This window comes from Malus sylvestris, chromosome 15 (genome assembly GCF_916048215.2).
Source record: "Malus sylvestris chromosome 15, drMalSylv7.2, whole genome shotgun sequence".
Classification (NCBI taxonomy): Eukaryota; Viridiplantae; Streptophyta; class Magnoliopsida; order Rosales; family Rosaceae; genus Malus; species Malus sylvestris.
The window spans coordinates 29,352,372-29,370,033 of record NC_062274.1 but is presented as its reverse complement, the minus strand read 5'-3'; the positions used below and the strand labels follow the sequence as shown (position 1 = coordinate 29,370,033).

At 41.2% G+C, this 17,662-nt stretch overlaps 2 long non-coding RNA genes across 2 annotated transcripts; both read left to right on the top strand.

Annotated features, from left to right (window-relative positions):
• The first annotated feature begins 14,724 nt into the window (after nucleotides 1-14,724).
• LOC126601901 (uncharacterized) lies at nucleotides 14,725-15,189 on the top strand. The gene is made up of 3 exons (XR_007615855.1): nucleotides 14,725-14,827; nucleotides 14,911-15,008; nucleotides 15,092-15,189. It is a non-coding gene; the product is annotated as an uncharacterized LOC126601901 (long non-coding RNA).
• Nucleotides 15,190-15,376: 187 nt separating this feature from the next.
• LOC126601900 (uncharacterized) lies at nucleotides 15,377-16,439 on the top strand. The gene is made up of 3 exons (XR_007615854.1): nucleotides 15,377-16,049; nucleotides 16,121-16,204; nucleotides 16,346-16,439. It is a non-coding gene; the product is annotated as an uncharacterized LOC126601900 (long non-coding RNA).
• The last annotated feature ends 1,223 nt before the right edge of the window (nucleotides 16,440-17,662 follow it).

Below are 17,662 nucleotides of genomic sequence, written 5' to 3'. Positions count from 1 at the left end.
ATCAATCCTTCCTTGGTGTGGAGACTTAGAGGTTCTCAACTTTGAGAACTTGGAGAAACCAATTCTTCCATCCAAATCCATGGAGCTAAGAAGCAAGGAATGAAGGCCCTATCTCTTGGGTGATTATCCCTTGCTTATGCAAAGAGGAATCAACAAAGATATAAATTTCTCAACTCACTTTGTTTTGAGTTGAGTCTTGGTTCACCTAACTACTAGGCTTTGAATTTCATGGGTAATGTTTTGTTTTTTAATGCATACAAGCAAGATTCCACCTTTAATTTGTTAATTGCATGCTATAGATGTTGCTCAAAAGAACATGTTCTTCACAAAATTTCCTTCACTTGGTGGGGTTGAGCTTCATCTTGTACCTTCTAAGGATATTGAAAGTTTCTGCTAAATTACGAATGTGATCTGATCGCTACTTGCCCTTTACCATGATATCGTCGACATAGACCTCCATGGTTACCCCAATTTTCTTTTTAAACATCATATTTACTAGCCTTTAGTAAGTGGCTCCCGCTTTCTTGAGGCCAAAGGGCATGACCTTGTAGCAGTAAGTGCATCGCTCTATCACGAACGCAATTTTCTCTTTGTTGGGCTCATGCATGGCTATTTGGTTGTAGCCGGAGTATGCGTCTAAGAAACTAAGCAACTGGTTTCCAGAAGTTGAATCTACTAATAGATCAATCCGGGGGACAGGATAATGGTCTTTTGGGCATGCTTTGTTGAGGTCGGTGTAGTCTACGCAAACCCTCCATTTTCCCTTCTCTTTCTTTATGACTAGTATGACATTAGCAATCCATGCCGAGTGTGCTACCTTTTCTATGAAACCGGCCTCTAATAGTTTGTCGATTTCTGCCTCGATGATCGCTACTCGTTCGGGTGCGAAATGTCTTCTTTTTTGAATTACCGGTTTGGCAGTAGGAATGACGTGCAGCTTATGACAGGCCACTTTGGGATCAATACCGTGCATGTCGGATGGTGACCATGTGAAGATATCTTGGTTTTTCCTAAGGAAAATTATGAGTTCTTCCTTTTCATCTGGGCTTAGTCGTGAGCCAATTTTAGCCGTCTTTTCCGGCTGTTGGGGATCAAGAATGATGTCTTCGGCGTCCTCTTCAGGTTTCCATCCTATCTTGTCTGCTTGGGCGCCATCTTCTCGATCCACTTGCTCTAATTGCTATTTGGTAGTTTCTTTGTCTTTTCGGACTTCGGTAACCTCTACGGGGGTAAAGGTCTTCTTCTTTGATTCTTTCAACATTTGCACAATGCATCGTTGGGATGAAGCCTGGTCAGACTTGATCTCTCCGACTCCTCCTCCCGGGATGCGGAATCAGATTTTTTGATACTTGACAGAAGTGACAGCATCCAGCTTGATCAACCAAGGTCTCCTAAGAATCCCACTGTAAGGAGATGGGTCACTTACTATCGTGAATGTTTTCTTTGAAACGACTGGCGGTGTTTTCACGTCAAGTGTGATATGGTAGATGGCAGTTGAGGTGTGTCCATTGAATCCAGTAAATACCTCGGCCCGGCGTATGATTGTACTTTCCAGGCCTATCTTCTGAATGACCGAAAGTTAAAGTAGGTTGACTGCACTTCCATTGTCAACCATCATCTTGTCGACTATAGCATAGGCTAGTTGGACAGATACTACTAATGCATCGTCGTGTGGAAAATCGACTCATTCCACATCCTGCTCCATGAAGCCAATAACAGGTCCAGGTTGGGTGTCGACTGCTTAAACTTGTGAGATTAGTAAAGCCTGTTGGATCTTCCTCTTTTTGGAGTTATTAGTGGCCCTCAAGTGCTTAGATTCGGCGAAAATGCCATTGATTCGAATCATCTTAGTTGGTGGCTCCTCATCTCCGTCTGCATTCCTTTTTGGCTGCGCAGCTGGCTTGTCCAAGTATCTATCGACTTTGCCTTCTTTCACGAGCTTCTCTAGGTAGTTCTTCCAAGTGTAGCAGTCGTTGGTTGTCTGACCAGGACCTCGGTGGAATGCGCAATACTTGGTGTGGTCCAACTTGGAAATATCTCATTTTGACTGTTTTGGCAACTTGAACCATGGTTCATTCTTGATGTCACGAAGGATTTGATGAATCGGAATTAAGAACTTATAATAGTTATTGGTTATTGGGCCTTCTTTGGTCGTGGGTCGGTCCCTGCGTTTGACCTCCTGCTTGCCCTTGTTGGGTTGTTTTCCATCCTCCTTCTTTTAAGCAGCTGCCAACTCTTTTAGAGGCTGTTCGGGCACCTTTTCTGCTTGTCGAGCCTCATCCCAAAGTGCATGCTTCTCTGCCAAAGCAAAGGAATCTGCTAGAGTTAGGTCTTCTTTCATGATCATTTCTCCAAACAGTGGGTAGTTTGCTGGGAGTCCTTTTTGGAAGGCTGCACTTGCTATCGAGTTATCGCATCTGACGATCTTCGCTTTCTCTGCTTTGAATCTCTTCACATAATCGCGAAGTGACTCTTTTGGGTTTTTCTTTACATTGAACAGGTGATCGGACTTTTTCTTGATCAAACGATAAGATGAGTATTCTTTGGTGAAAACCAAGGAAAGATCATCAAAATTCTGGATGGATCGTGCCGGCAAGGTATGAAACCAATCTTGTGCCTCGCCTTGTAAAGTAGTGGCGAATATTTTGCACATAAGGGCGTCATTATTCCGATAAAGGACCATCACACTTCGGTAATGCTTCAAGTGTCTTTCGGGATCCCCGTCTCCTTTGAAAGATGTGAAGTGCGGCATGCTAAACTTGCGCGAAGGCTCTGCCTGCTCGATCTCATCTGTGAAAGGTGACCTGCTTATGTTGGTTATATCTCGCCTTAGTGCTTCATCAACCATTTCGTTGCGTCAAAAATCAAGCATCCGTTTATTGAAAAGCCTTTCTACCTCTTCTTGGATTTGCTTTTGTTGGGGTAGCGGAGCCTTCGGCCCTTGGTCTTTATCTACCGGTCTAGGCTGCTGTTCTTCTCGCTCGGCTCGTCTATGCCGTGGCTGCAATGTATGAGATAGATTCCTAGCAGGCGAGGGATTTCTTTGCAGGCTACCGGTTGAACTAGAGCCGGATTGAATGATTGTTTCCTTCCATTTGTCAGGCTGCCTGCTCCGATGTGATGTGGAGGATATTCCTTGTGGGCCTAATCGTGAATGAATGCTTTGCCTGGAAGGCTGCTGATAAGCTCATATTTATATATATTTTACATCAAATTCACTTGTCTTTTCTTAGTTAGTTCCTTATATTTTTGAGCTATTTACTTTGTTTTTGTGTTTTGTGGGATTTGTCAAGCAAATAAAAGAAAAATAGCACAAGTAGGATTTTTAGTAACAAATTCGTCAAAACTGTCTGTGCAGATCAGCTGACTTTGGAAGCAAGTTGCGAACCGTTCAGAATGAATTATAGAATGAGCCTTATATGCTTGGAAAGCTACGGATGTCTATTTTCTAGAACATTTCGCGGATTGTTAATATCATTTTTCTAGAAGAAGTTATGGCTGTTTTAACACTGAAAGGTTTCCAAGACGCTGAGCAGTTTGTAACTGCATTGAAGGCAATAAATCCAATAAAACTAGCAGCCAAAACTGATGCAGCCAAGAACAAGTCAGCTGACACCTCTTCAAATATCAGATGAAATGGAATTAAAAATGAGGATTAAGAGGGAGTAATTGGCATAAAGGCTACCTAAAGTGTTACAATTGTTTTACCACATTTCCTCTCACTTATTGTCATCACTAAATGGCTATTAGTGGGTGAGTTAAGGAGAAGAAAATGATGCAGCAAGAATGGGTTTAAAAGCAGCATTGCGGAAGGAAGGAAGGGGGAGGAAGCCTCGGTCGATTTCTTTCGGTTCTATCTTCTCAAACTCATGTCTATCTTTTGTTTTAACTTAAGGATTGTGTGTAACTAAATTTTTAGTAGTTAGGGGCTGTTTTGAAGCCCCGAATATGATTGCAATTTTGTTATGACATTTCGTTAAATTATTTTTATGAATGGATGAAACTTGGTTCACTACTTGTCTCATTGATGAATTCTTTATTTATTTTCTATGGATGCATACGTAGTAAGCATATATAGGATTCTAATGCTATGAATATGTGTGTCCCTGCCCTTGTCGAATGAGGACCTACGTATATTCTAGAGTAGTACTTGTTAATTGCGATTAACATGTGAACCAATTTCTAGGATAAGTAAGACAACGCCAGTACTTACAATGCCTTGTGATGACTCAAACTCTTTTCGTTCTTAATGATTTCTACTTGTTAAACCTATGAACACGCCATTCTAGATTGCATGCTAGGGACTAAGTTAAGTTGAAAACGCCATTCTCTTGACATACTACGTAAGAAAGAGTAATAGGTTGAGTTCTAACATTGAGCCAACTTGAGCATCTTCATCCGGAAATAAAAGAAATTTGAATGAAACATAACATGTTTGCATGATTATTTGGTGGTGGATAGCAATACCCCTAACTCGTTTTTCTTAATTTGTGAACTACTTAAAATTTGTTTCTATCCTGTTTTTGTTCGATTTAATTTAAATAGCAAATCAACTCCAAAAATCCCAAACATTTGTGTGAGTGTAGCTTTGTGTGTCTAGTATGTACATATAAAATTTCGTAGACTTTAGATATGTATAAGTCAGTCTAATAATTATTTTTCGGTGGCTGGTCAGTAGGGACAGCAACCCAGTTTTTGTGACATTTTAGGTAGTTAGATAAAACAATCTTCTGTGGGAAAGACCCTTATTTTCATATGCTACAATTGACAAATCTTAGTGTTAATAAGGAAAATCAATAGGACATTTGTGTGCTACTTTGTGAGGTGCTTTTAATCCTATCAGCTGCCCATGTTGATTATCAAAGCATGGCCCCAACCATGAATGTATACTTGTCCGCGGGCCTAATCGAGAGTGCACGCTCCTCCGTGCACTAAGACGGGAGTATACGTTATTTCAGGGGCCCAATCGATAGTGTGCACTATCTGATTTCTCGACTTGTGATTGGTTGAACGGCTGCTTTCCAGGACGCTGCTTAAAAGGCTCCTTGTCTACCCTTGTTCTACTTCGGGAAACTTCATCATGGGAGCGTTGCATCTCAATGCGTTGCAAAAGTTGATTCACCAAGGTAGTTTGTTGTGCAAGGGCGCTCGTCAATTCTATGACTTGTCGGGATAAGTTTTGTTCGCCATTCAGATTGGAAGAACTTGGATGGAATGCACCTCCTTGAACAATAAAAGGGTGGTTGACTCCAAGTGCGAGATTTGAGTTGGGGAATGTCAAATCTGCGGAGAAATGTGGTGAAAACGCCCCAGCCTCGATGATTGGTCCGGATGGTTGAGATTATCTCGAGCCGACTTGGGTAGCTTGGGAAACCATGAAAGCAGGCTGGGCTGGATCATTGGGGCAGGCTGGATCACTGGAGCAGGCTGGATCATGGGAGCAGGCTGCTCAATGCATAGTGCATGTGAATGCGAGGCTTGGGCTTAGGTCCACGTAAACTTGGATGGCACAGCTTGGGTCGTGGCCTTGGTACCGTGAGCCTTGGATGGCACGGCTCGGGTCGTGGCCTTCGTACTATGAGCCTTGGATGGCATGGCTCGGGCCGTGGTGAAGGCACCATGGACCTCGCCACGAGTGGCTACCGAAGTAGCCACCGTGGTGGTTCCCATGGTAGCCGTGGTGAAGGCACCATGGACCTCGCCTCGGGTGGCTACCGAGGTAGCCACTGCGGTGGTTCCCATGGTGGAAACTCGTGGTGGTGATGCCGCTCCCCTTATTGTCGCATTTTGCCTTATGGATCTCCGCAATCCTATTTCTTGAATATTAAAATTTTCACTTGTGGAATTTTCTAAATTCTAGCCATTATATTTTTCTTATACGTCTTATCAAAGAACCTTTGCAAGTAAAAAATTCTATAAATAAGAACGTATGAAAAATATTCAAATGGACTAGAAAACAAAGAAAAAACATTTTTGCGCGAGTGTCTTTTACGAGTATGGATTTCAACTCTCAATGAAAGCACCAATTTGTGGATGCAAATTTTCTCCTCCCCGATCTTGGAATATTTTGCACCTACAAAACAACTAGCACCTTAGGTTAAGGCCAAAAGCCTCACGCGCCCACGATGAATGGGGGGCTTTGGCCGAAGAACCTCTGATGCCAAAGTTAGAATTTTAGAGAGAAATTGTGTTTAGAGTATCTTGGATTTTTTGTCAGAGAATTGGACCTAGTGTTTGGTGAAAATGGGAACCAATTTATAGGAGAGGAAAGGGTGGCCCGCCTTTAAGCCTAGGGTGATTTATTTTGGGGGGTTATGGAGATAATGGGCTAGTTATTTTGGGGAGTTATGGAAATAATTGGCTAGTTAATTAGCAAATAGTAATAACCTTATTAACTAGCTATTTGAATGTCATAAAAGGGGAAGAAAATGGTAGCAAAAACAGAAAATAAAAGGCATGGCCGGCCCTGGTGGGTAACCGGCCTTTGGTAGGTTTTTGGTTATAATTTGGTGGTTTAATTGATAATTAAGGGATTGATTAGGTAATTAATCCCTTAATTAGTCAATTTGAGGAAATATGAAAGGAAAATACTATTTAGCTAATTTATTAGCTAAATAATGGAATATAAAGCATATAGAATAAATTAGATTTTTGGGAATTACCTTATAGAAAGGATTTGATGAAATAGGCTTTAAATTGTTACCTATTTTGGGCACTTTTGACTTGGTTGAAAGATGATTGCCCGCTGCTCGCGCATAGGAATCCCGGTATGCCTCGAGGGTATTTTTGTCATCTTTTGTCCAAAAGTCCACGTGTCGCCTAGTGAATATTTTTGGCTCCACAATTAAATTCTCAATCACCCAACAAATACTCTGCTAAACGAATTTTAACCGTTGGTGATTGAATGTTCCAGAAGCTACCGTTGTAGCAAGATGTCATACATTAATTTCAAATTCCTTGTATTCTAGATTTGTTGGACTTGTTTGACTTGTTTGACTTTCAAATTCTTGATTGTTTTTATTGGTGTAGTTTTGCTAAACTCGAGGGAAAATTCAATATGAACCTACTCACTATGGTGTTATGAACAACAATGTTGGGTTATGTAGTGTGTATGTCACTACTATATCTCATCATGACACATGTTTCATTCCCAAGTCTTGGGAAACCTTCTTGAAGGCCGTGCGCATTAAGCTTTGTCATGTATCGCATTTCACCCTCAGACTAATGGTTAGTCTGAATGAACTATCCAGACATTGAAGGACATATTGCTTTTGAATATTTTACAGTTTTAGTACCTTGGTTAGAGTTATGTGTAACTACGGTTACATTTCTGGTTTGGCTATGGTATGGTCTGAGCCTTGGTATAGAGATTTTACACACTAAACATGTTTGAAAAATGAGTATTGCGAATAGGTAATTGGATGATCTAGATTACGATATAGAAAAATTATGATTATTGTTAATGTTAATGTTACCTGTGAGGGTGATGCGTGAGCACAATTGAGACTTGGATCAAACGATGAATGTATATTTCCCAATGAGGGGCAAGATGGTAATATTGCACCATCGGGAATTTGTTACTTGCTTATCGAGACACAGTGAGTTGTTGGTATTGTGGGCTGCAAACCGTAATATTGCGAACTTATTTGTAGAATTCGTTAAGCAAGTGGATATCCAGGTCCGTCTACATTAGTATTTTATTTATTTATACATTTAGTTGTTTAGTTATTGTTTGGTCTTGACCTAAGATTACTACACGCTTACTTTTGGATTACACGCTTACTTTTGGATTACATGACGCAACGAGTGTGTAGGTGAAAAATAATCTATGTTCAATTTTGATTTCAATACAACTATTTAAATGGTACGTTATATGATTTGTGTATTTTGACGATATGTTACTGTATATCTATTTTTGACTTAATGTTTGCATAAAGGATTTTATATTGTAGTATTTTATTTTAGTATTGTGCTAAAGGAGAAGGAAAGTATGAGTTTGGGGGCATAAAAGAGGAATCACTGCACTCAGATCGTGACAGAATGGCATTCTCTTTTATGCAACCACTTTAACTTGATACTTCCTTACATGTCTATTTCACTGCTGTCTTTTCACTACTTTTGTATAACTAGTGATTTTAAATTTCGGGGATGAAATTTTTTAAGGTAGGTAGATTGTGACATCTCGACCCAAATTTTAAGTTTTATAAATTTTAAAGTAGTGATTTTACGAAAATGCCCTTAGAGGCGAGGATGTTTGACTTTTGTTGACCGTTTGGAAAATGCCCTTAGAGGCGAGGATGTTTGACTTTTGTTGACCGTTTGAAGTCACAATTAATGTTTCTGAATAGATTTTGAAGCTACGAACACGTAGGCGAAAGCCGTTTGTGAGTCTGGATTATAACCGTATAGTTACAGACGTTTGAAATTGATTATTTAAAGTTAGTTAAATAATTTGAGCTCCCATCTTATGGGAAGGAAACCAATCAGCTTTTAACAAGGGAATAAATAACCAATCAATTTAAATGGAACTAAGGACCAATTAGAAAAGAAATGACCAATCAGGAAGGAGAAAGAAGAACTTCGTCTCCCTTCCTATCAAACCACAAACCCAACGATGACCCGGTTTGATTCCGGCGATACTCCGCCAGTTTTCAGGCGATTCTCATCCATCCATCACCTGCAACCTCTTCCATAACCTCCCATCTACTATGTCCACCCATATTTGAGGGTTTTTATGTCCAAAACCGTGAGGAACTCCACCGGAGCACCATAGGTGCTCAACAATGATTCCTCCAATCCGGTGAGTTCCACCATCTAAAACTACCCTTAATCAACTTCCCTTGGACCAAGGAACAAGACCCAACCAGTGGTAGATACATTGGAACACCGAGGTAGGAGAATCAAAGTTCACCCATTTTAGGGTTCCGACGGGTTTGAGTGAAATTGGAGTCTTTCCCGACCAAATTGGATTTGGTCACAGATATAAAACTTGCTCTACTCTTTGAGATCCTCATTTCTGTAAAATTTGAGAATTCTTGGAGATAGTTAAATTTTCCGGCGAATCAGGACGACCGACCGTCGTTTGCGGCGACGCGTGAGTTGAGTCACCCCCTGACCTTCCTAACCTAAGTTTGACACCCCAATTCCATAGGTGAAGTCCGATTGATGAAATCTCATTGTTTGAACATAGTTTTGGTAAAGACCGCTACTTGAACATTATGTGAATTGACGATCCGACTGTTGGATCGTCACCAAACTTTAGTACATTATAGTATGTAATATTTGAGGATATTAGAAACTTACAAATTGGGAATCTGACGTACGGATCTTCCCAAATTAGATTTGTAAGTTCGTAAAATAAAACGTTGACCGCCACTTGAATTGGTAATTGGCGGAGATCCAACCATTAGATCGTAATGAAACTTTAGTATGATGTCCTAGAAGTATAATGTGGATTTTAGAAATTACGGATCGGAAATCCGTGATGCAGATCTTCCGGATTGAGTTACGTAGGGTTGTGGACCCTACCGTTGATCTTTGACCGACGGTTGACTTTTGGTCAATGGGTCTCAAATCATTCTAGAACGTCATTGGGATGTGTTTTATGTAAGTTACGTATTCTATTGATAAGAGTTCTGAGATGTGACTGAATATTTGTTCTAGGTGATGATCGTTCGTGATGTCTCGATATTCGTGCTAGGGAGTTGTAGTGCGGACCTTAGGTGAGTAGGTCTTTTCCTTTTTATCGTATATATATAATTGATAGTTCCACAAACGCTTTTAAATTGATTTATGCATTTTATGCCATGTCATATATTTATATTTATATATTCTAAAATAATATGATATGGTTGAGTTTTAGATTGCATCATGGCATATCCATATGCATATTACCTACATATAATTGTTGTGAATGCTTTGAAGTGCTAAGGTGAACGCGGGAAGTGCATGTAAGTTCAGGTGAGTGTATGGTGTTATTTGAAATGATTGAGTTATGACATGACTATATTTGTGTTTTAGGCAACTCTGATATTGTCGTACAGGTTGCAATAATAGGCAACTCTGACATTGTCGTATAGGTTGCAATAATAGGCAACTCCGACACTGTCGTACAAGTTGCCTATGAGTCGTACGAGTTGCATTAGGCAACTTTGACTCATGTGTTATCATAGATTGACTTATGAGTCATACAAGTTGAGTTAGGCAACTCCAACTCGTATGTTATCATAGATTAATGGGCACCTGATTTTATTATGTTGTTGCCGATATGTAGTGATTTGGAATATTCCTGGATTTACTTTGGATTTACATTTGATTTCACACTTATACGTAGTATGATTTTCTAGAAACTATACAAGTATTAAAATGAGGGGTTATAACCACTAGAAGAAAAAAGCTCATCTATCACGGTGAATCCCTGTGATAAATTGCAATCCACTACGGACACTGTGCCCGTTAGTATTTTGGATATGATAAAAAGTCTCAGTTTCTACCACAGACTATGCCCGTTGTCAAAAGCAATATAACCACGGATTGTAACCGTGGTAGATTGGGATCTAACACCACGTGGTATGATCGTTGTCGATTACTAATTGACCACAACTAATGCCCGTTATAAATTATTTTCCAAAATTAAAAAAAAATTAAAACTATTTAACAAATATATATATATATGTCTGTATTTGTTGATGCACAAAATCAGCGAAGACTTTGGTACAACAGAAAGTGTCAGGTTTTGTGACCTTCGCTTGGTTGCTTCGGTCACTAGTGAGGATAAGTACGTAAATGAATAGAGACAGAGAAGCAAACACAGGATGTACGTGGTTCACCCAGATTGGCTACGTCCACGGAGTAGAGGAGTTCTTATTAGTAGTGAAGGGCTTACACAAGTACAAAGGATCAAGCTCTCAATTTAGTGAGTTCTTGTGAATGATTTAACACAAAATGACATTAGGCAATATTGTGGGGGAATGACCCATATTTATAGAAAAACTTGTAGCTTTGTCACATTGACATGTGTCATGTTATGATTGGTTCTTGATGTTGACACGTGCTGCGCTCTGATTGGCTTCTAATCTTGACACGTGTCGAGTAGTGATTGGCCTCCTGGTCGGAGGGGAACTCTTCTGGGTCCTTGACAGTATAGCGTTGGCCGGTGCTCGGTAGTTTCGGGATTGGTCAAGTATGGTACAAACAGTGCTCCCCTAAGTTCCCGAGTGAGGGAAACTCCTCGGTTGGGGACTTGCAAGATCCAATCCCTTGAGTAATCACGAAACTTCTAAGTACCGAAGTGTGGTCTGATCTTCATCTGCCCTTCTCTGGAAGTACCTTTCCTCCATCCGGGAATGGTGTACTTAGCTGATGTTGACGCACAAGGTAATGTATCAATTTCACTTGAAGCTTAGTTGTAGTTTCGGGCTTAGTCAAGTGTGATACAAACCCTATAGTAGGAGTCCCCCAAGTCGCCGAGCTAGGAGATCTGCCGAAAGAGGTGACAGACAAGGTAAGCAGTCAAACTTCCAAGTAAGCAACCCAGGATCAGAGGTTTGACGTCGGCTTCCGGTTGATTGTTCTCATTCTCCTTGTCTCTCATTCAACTGCCAGGATAAGGAGAAGCAAATGGATAAGAGATGATATGAGATACTTTTGCTTTTGAAGAAGTAACTTTCCACAGGCTTATTCTTGAACTGTGCTGGAGGGTTTTCTGGTGCCCTTCAGAGTATAAGGCCGACTCAAAAATTTGAGGGTCAAAACAAGTCCATCAAATCTAGAGTACGTTCGACCTTGATGATATGGGATACTTTTGCTGTTGACGGAATAATGAATGTGGTATGGAAAGGTGTCGTGCTGTAGTGATCTGTTTCAGCTCACCGTTGAACCTTCTGCTTCAATCTTTTGCATGGCAGAAGTGGTGTGCAACCTTTGCATTTAAATGGTCCTTCAGAACATTCCTTCATAGTGACTCATCCACGCTTGGCAGCTTCAGTGTAAAGAGCCAAAATCTGATCAACTGTCATGAGGTATTTGCCGGTGGAATTCGTGACCTTGACAGCAGTTGAGGATGAGTACTCGAGAGCAATGCTAAGTAAGCAACCAGGCAAAGGCTCCAGGCAGTCAGTTCCAAATTGGAGGTTTGATTTCAGGTTCCGACTGACTGCTCTCTTTCTCCTTGTCCTGCAGGTGTGGACAAGGACAAAGACAAAGACAGGGAGAAAGCATGATATGGGATACTCTTGCTTTCGACCCTGATGATATGAGATACTCTTGTTCTTGGTGTGGCTTATTTGCTGAGGTATTATCGGGGGGAAATAAAGCTGAGTATTTCGAGAGGTTATGTTGAGGGTGCCTTTTCGAATGTGAGAAAGGGTTGAGCATTTTTGCAGGTTTGCCTGTCCGTTGAGGAGGGAGGTCAATGTATATAGGGATTTCCCAATAACAAGTAGTAATGCTATTCCTTTACCCTTCTTGGTCACAGCAATGTAGTGGGAGCTGCCAGCTTCACGTGTTTTAATTTTGTCAGAGCACTTTGAAAAAGTGGTATGTGGTATCTGGAAAGCTGATATTACGTGTGGAGATTACAGACAAGCTTTATCTAAGGAAATCTGGCTCTCGAAGTTCTGAGAGTTGTGCCTCTTCGGTTTTCGAACAAGCAATCCCGTCGAGGATCTGACTCTCGAGATTCGGAAAGCGGTGCTACTCCGGTTTTTGAGAAAGTAATTATGTTGGGAGTCTTTTCTCGAATGTGAGTAAAGGTTGGTCGTTCTTGCCAACCTGTCTTGCCACAAAACACGGAGGTCGACACACATAGGGACTTTCCAGTTGTCAAGCAGTGGTGCTGTTCCTTTACCCTTATGGGTAATAGTAGGGTAGCTGGCACTTCGAAATTCTCGTGCCTAAACTTTGTCAGAGATCTTTGACAAAGTTATATGTGGTACCCGAAGAGTTGATGGTGCATATGGAGAGCGGTGATTGATCAGTAAGATTCACGTGCTTTCTACTTCACCAGAAATCTTCGACAGATTGCCCGTAATTTCCGCAAAGCTGATTGTGCATGTGACAGGTGCTGACGAGGCTGCAAAAGCAGGTGCTTCTTCGATTTCTGAGATCGGCCCTCGTGGTCTCTGAGCAGCCCAGCTTTTGAGAAAGCATTCGCCTCTTCGATTTCTGAGATCGGCCCTCGTGGTCTCTGAGCAGCCCAGCTTTTGAGAAAGCAAACGCCTCTTCGATTTCTGAAGCTTCGTTGAGTGCAGATTTTTATAGAGGCTGGCATTAAGTTCCACAGCACACTTGAATCTCTACCAGTAGAAGCTCATTTCTTGCACTTCTAAGATCTTGATTTGTCTGACCTCTTCCTTCTTCAACACATTTGAAAATGTCTGGACCCTCCGACCGTCGTTTTGACTTGAACCTTGGAGAAGAGACAGCCACGCCTTCTCCAGACAACATATGGCGCCCATCCTTCATATCCCCTACTGGTCCTCTTACCGTTGGGGATTCTGTGATGAAGAATGATATGACCGCTGCAGTGGTGGCCAGGAACCTTCTCACTCCCAAAGATAACAGACTACTTTCCAAACGGTCTGATGAGTTGGCTGTTAAGGACTCTCTGGCTCTTAGTGTTCAGTGTGCAGGTTCTGTGTCTAATATGGCCCAACGCCTATTTGCTAGAACCCGCCAAGTTGAATCATTGGCTGCTGAAGTGATGAGTCTCAAACAGGAGATTAGAGGGCTCAAGCATGAGAATAAGCAGTTGCACCGGCTCGCCCATGACTATGCTACAAACATGAAGAGGAAGCTTGACCAGATGAAGGAATCTGATGGTAAGGTTTTACTTGATCATCAGCGGTTTGTGGGTTTGTTCCAAAGGCATTTATTGCCTTCGTCCTCTGGGGCTGTACCTGGTAATGAAGCTTCAAATGATGAACCTCCAATGCCTCCTCCTTCTGGGGTTTTGTCAAGTACTGAGGCTCCGGATAACCACCCTCCGGTGCTTTCTCTTTCTGGGGCTCTACCGACTGCTGAGACTTCCCCTAAGCAACCTTTGTGAAGGCTCCCTTTTGTTTGTTTATTTTGACTCATGTATATGTACATATTTGTGGCTTATCGAAAATATTAATAAATAAGCTTTGCTTCATTTCAACATATTGTGTTAAATACACCAAAGCCTTCTTCATAAAGTTCTTTGAATTTTTGCTTTTGTTGAAACCTGTATTGTTGAAGCTTTGTGAGTGAAGCATGTAGTTTGAGGTAGTGTTCCCTTAATTTCCCGAGTGAGGAAAACTTCTCGGTTGGAGACTTGAAAAATCCAAGTCACTGAGTAGTCACGAACTTTTGAGTACCAAGGCGTAGTAGCATATGGTGGGAGTCCCCCAAGTCTCTAGTCGAGGGAGTTGACAAATGAGGTGTCTTGCTAATAGTCCATGTCGTAAGTACCAAAACTTCATTCTTTTGTTTTCTAAGTGGTAGCCCCGGACTTTTTCTTCATAGATTTTGTTGATGAAGGTTGCTAGGCCCGAATAAGTGGAATTGCAGAAGGTGTAACCGTTGGTGCATTAACATCATAATGGAAGCATCACAATGATGGAAGCATCACAATGATGAAAGCATCATAATGATGAAAACACCATAATGATGAAACATCATAATGATGTTTCTTTGGTGGAATTGTTTTTCATTTCCCCTAACAACCGGAATTGTTTTTCAACATAACACCATCATCTGTAGGTCGAATCACAAAGTTGTCTTCATGAAAGTTGTTCGTTAATTCCTTAACTACAACATATCCAAATTGGAGAGCCATCGGAGCAGTACAACTCCAGAAATCCAGGTATGATGAGTGACTGTTTATCATTTGTCTGTCAACCCGTCAGATTTGTTGTGAGCTTTGAAACTCTATTTTCTCTTGCTCAGATCAGCATGCTTTCTTCATTGAAGTTGTTCCTCAGCTTGTGAACTACAACATATCCAAATTTGAGATCCCTCGGAGCTGTATAACTCAAGAAACTCAGGTATGATGAATGACTGGTTATTATTTTTCTGTCAACCCGTCAGATTTGTTGTGAGCTTCGAAACTCCATTTTCTCTTGTTCAGATCGGTATGCTTTCTTCATTGAAGTTGTTCCTCAGCTTGTGAACTACAACATATCCAAATTTGAGATCCCTCGGAGCTGTATAAATCAAGAAATTCAGGTATGATGAATGACTGGTTATTATTTGTCTGTCAACCCGTCAGATTTGTTGTGAGCTTCGAAACTCCATTTTCTCTTGTTCAGATCGGTATGCTTTCTTCATTGAAGTTGTTCCTCATCGACTCTTTCATAACATATCAAAAATTCAGGATGAACTAACGGTTAAATATTTCCAGATCTTCGAAACATCACAACAGCTTCGAAATCTGCAAGAAGCCGACTATCATGTTTGGAGCTTCAACACTTTAATTTCCGTCGCTCAAACAGAAATGGTTCCTTCTTGAAAGTTGTTCATATGCTCAAGAACTATAGGGTGTCCAAAATTCAGCTCCATTGGAGAAGAGCAGAGGTTGCAGAAATTTGATAGATGAAAGGAGGCGGAAGAGGGAGAGAGAGAAAAAGTCTCTTGGGTTGGATTTCTATTTTGGGGCAGATTCCAATTTTTGTAGCACCTTCATTATTGATGAATTGCTTGTACTTTTGTCCATTATGAAATTTGGGACTTTGGCTTGTTGTTGGATCTATTATAATATGTTTGGGAACATATATAAGTGAATAAATAAGAAGGAAAATTTTGGGCCCTTGTGGGTGTAAAACAAAAAATGTTTATGTTTACCCAAGTGTTTTTGTACAAGTTCAAGGGCATCTTGGGTTTTGTGAACAAAATTTGTTTATTTGGAGCAAGGTTTTGTGTTGAAGCTTTGTAGGTGAAGCTTTGGTGTTGAAGCTTTGTGGGTGAAGCTTTGGAGGTGAAGCTTTTCGGGTGAAGCTTGTTGGGTGAAGCTTTTTAGGTGAAGCTTTGTGGGTGAAGCTTTTTAGGTGAAGCTTTTCGGGTGAAGCTTTTTGGGTGAAGCTTTTTAGGTGAAGCTTTTCGGGTGAAGCTTTTTGGGTGAAGTTTTTTTAGGTGAAGCTTTGATGGTGAAGCTTTTTAGGTGAAGCTTTTTAGGTGAAGCTTTTTGGGTGAAGCTTTTTAGGTGAAGCTTTGATGGTGAAGCTTTTTGGGTGAAGCTTTTTAGGTGAAGCTTTTTGGGTGAAGCTTTTTTAGGTGAAGCTTTGATGGTGAAGCTTTTTGGGTGAAGCTTTTTAGGTGAAGCTTTTTGGGTGAAGCTTTTTAGGTGAAGCTTTGATGGTGAAACTTTTTGGGTGAAGCTTTTTAGGTGAAGCTTTGTGGGTGAAGCTTTGGAGGTGAAGCTTTTCGGGTGAAGCTTTTTGGATGAAGTTGTTTTTTTTTTTTTTTTTTTTTTTTTTTTTTTTTTTTTTTTTTGGCGCTTGACACGGTCTTCATTTGCTTGTTTTGTAGTGACTGTGGAAGACAGATTGCTTTCTGATTGAGAAGGGTTCCGGCATCGCTTGCTATGAATGTAAAAGAGTGAGGGCTGAGTTGGCTAAATTACCTCTTTATTGAATTCATTGCCAAATGGCCTTCATTACATAGGATGCCGAACGGCTATAGCTCAACACTTGTACATCGTGAGTCTATTTGTAGTAGTACTTCAAGTGATCAGCGTTCCATGGATGGCCAAGGGTCTTGCCATCGGAGCTTCTAAGTGTGTAAGAGCCAGGGCGACTGATGCCAATGACTTCATACGGTCCATCCCAGTTTGGACTAAGTGTGCCTTCACTCGGGACTCTGTCGCAGAGTAATCTTTTCTTTAAGACCCAGTCTCCTATTTTGAAAGAACGAGGCTTGACCCTAGAGTCATAATAGTTGGAGATGCGCTGCTTGTAGGCGACATTCCTCAAGTGAGCTTGGTTTCTGTGTTCCTCGACTAAATCCAAGTTGAGGGTGAGTTGTTTGTCATTTTCACTTTGAATGTAGTTCTGGACTCGGAATGTTGCTTGCTCGAGCTCAACAGGGACAACCGCCTCTGTGCCAAAGGCAAGTGAGAATGGAGTTTCTCCTGTTGAAGTCCGATATGAAGTGCGATATGACCAAAGAACTTGGGGTACAAATTCTGGCCAACAGCCTTTAGCTTTGTCCAAGCTGGTTTTCAAAGTGCGCTTGATTATTTTGTTGATGGCCTCAACTTGTCCATTAGACTGGGGATGAGCTGGAGAGGCAAAGCATAAGTTGATGTTGAACTTAGAGCAGAACAACCTGAACTTCTTGTTGTCAAACTGTCGCCCATTGTCAGTGACTATCGCATTGGGAATGCCGAATCTACAAAGGATGTTCTTCCACACGAAGTCTTCTATCTTTGCCTCAGTAATGGTTGCCAAGGGTTCTACTTCGGCCCACTTTGTGAAGTAGTCCACTGCAACGACTGCGTAACAGACTTTGCCCTTCCCTGCCGGCATTGGGCCGATCAAATCAAGTCCCCACTGGGCGAAGGGCCAAGGGCTGATCATAGGAGTAAGAGGCTCTGGAGGGGAATGAGGAATAGCCGCATATCGTTGACATTTGTCACATGAGCGGGATACTTTGATGGCATCCTGGTGGAGTGTTGGCCAGTAATATCCTTGGCGAAAAGTCT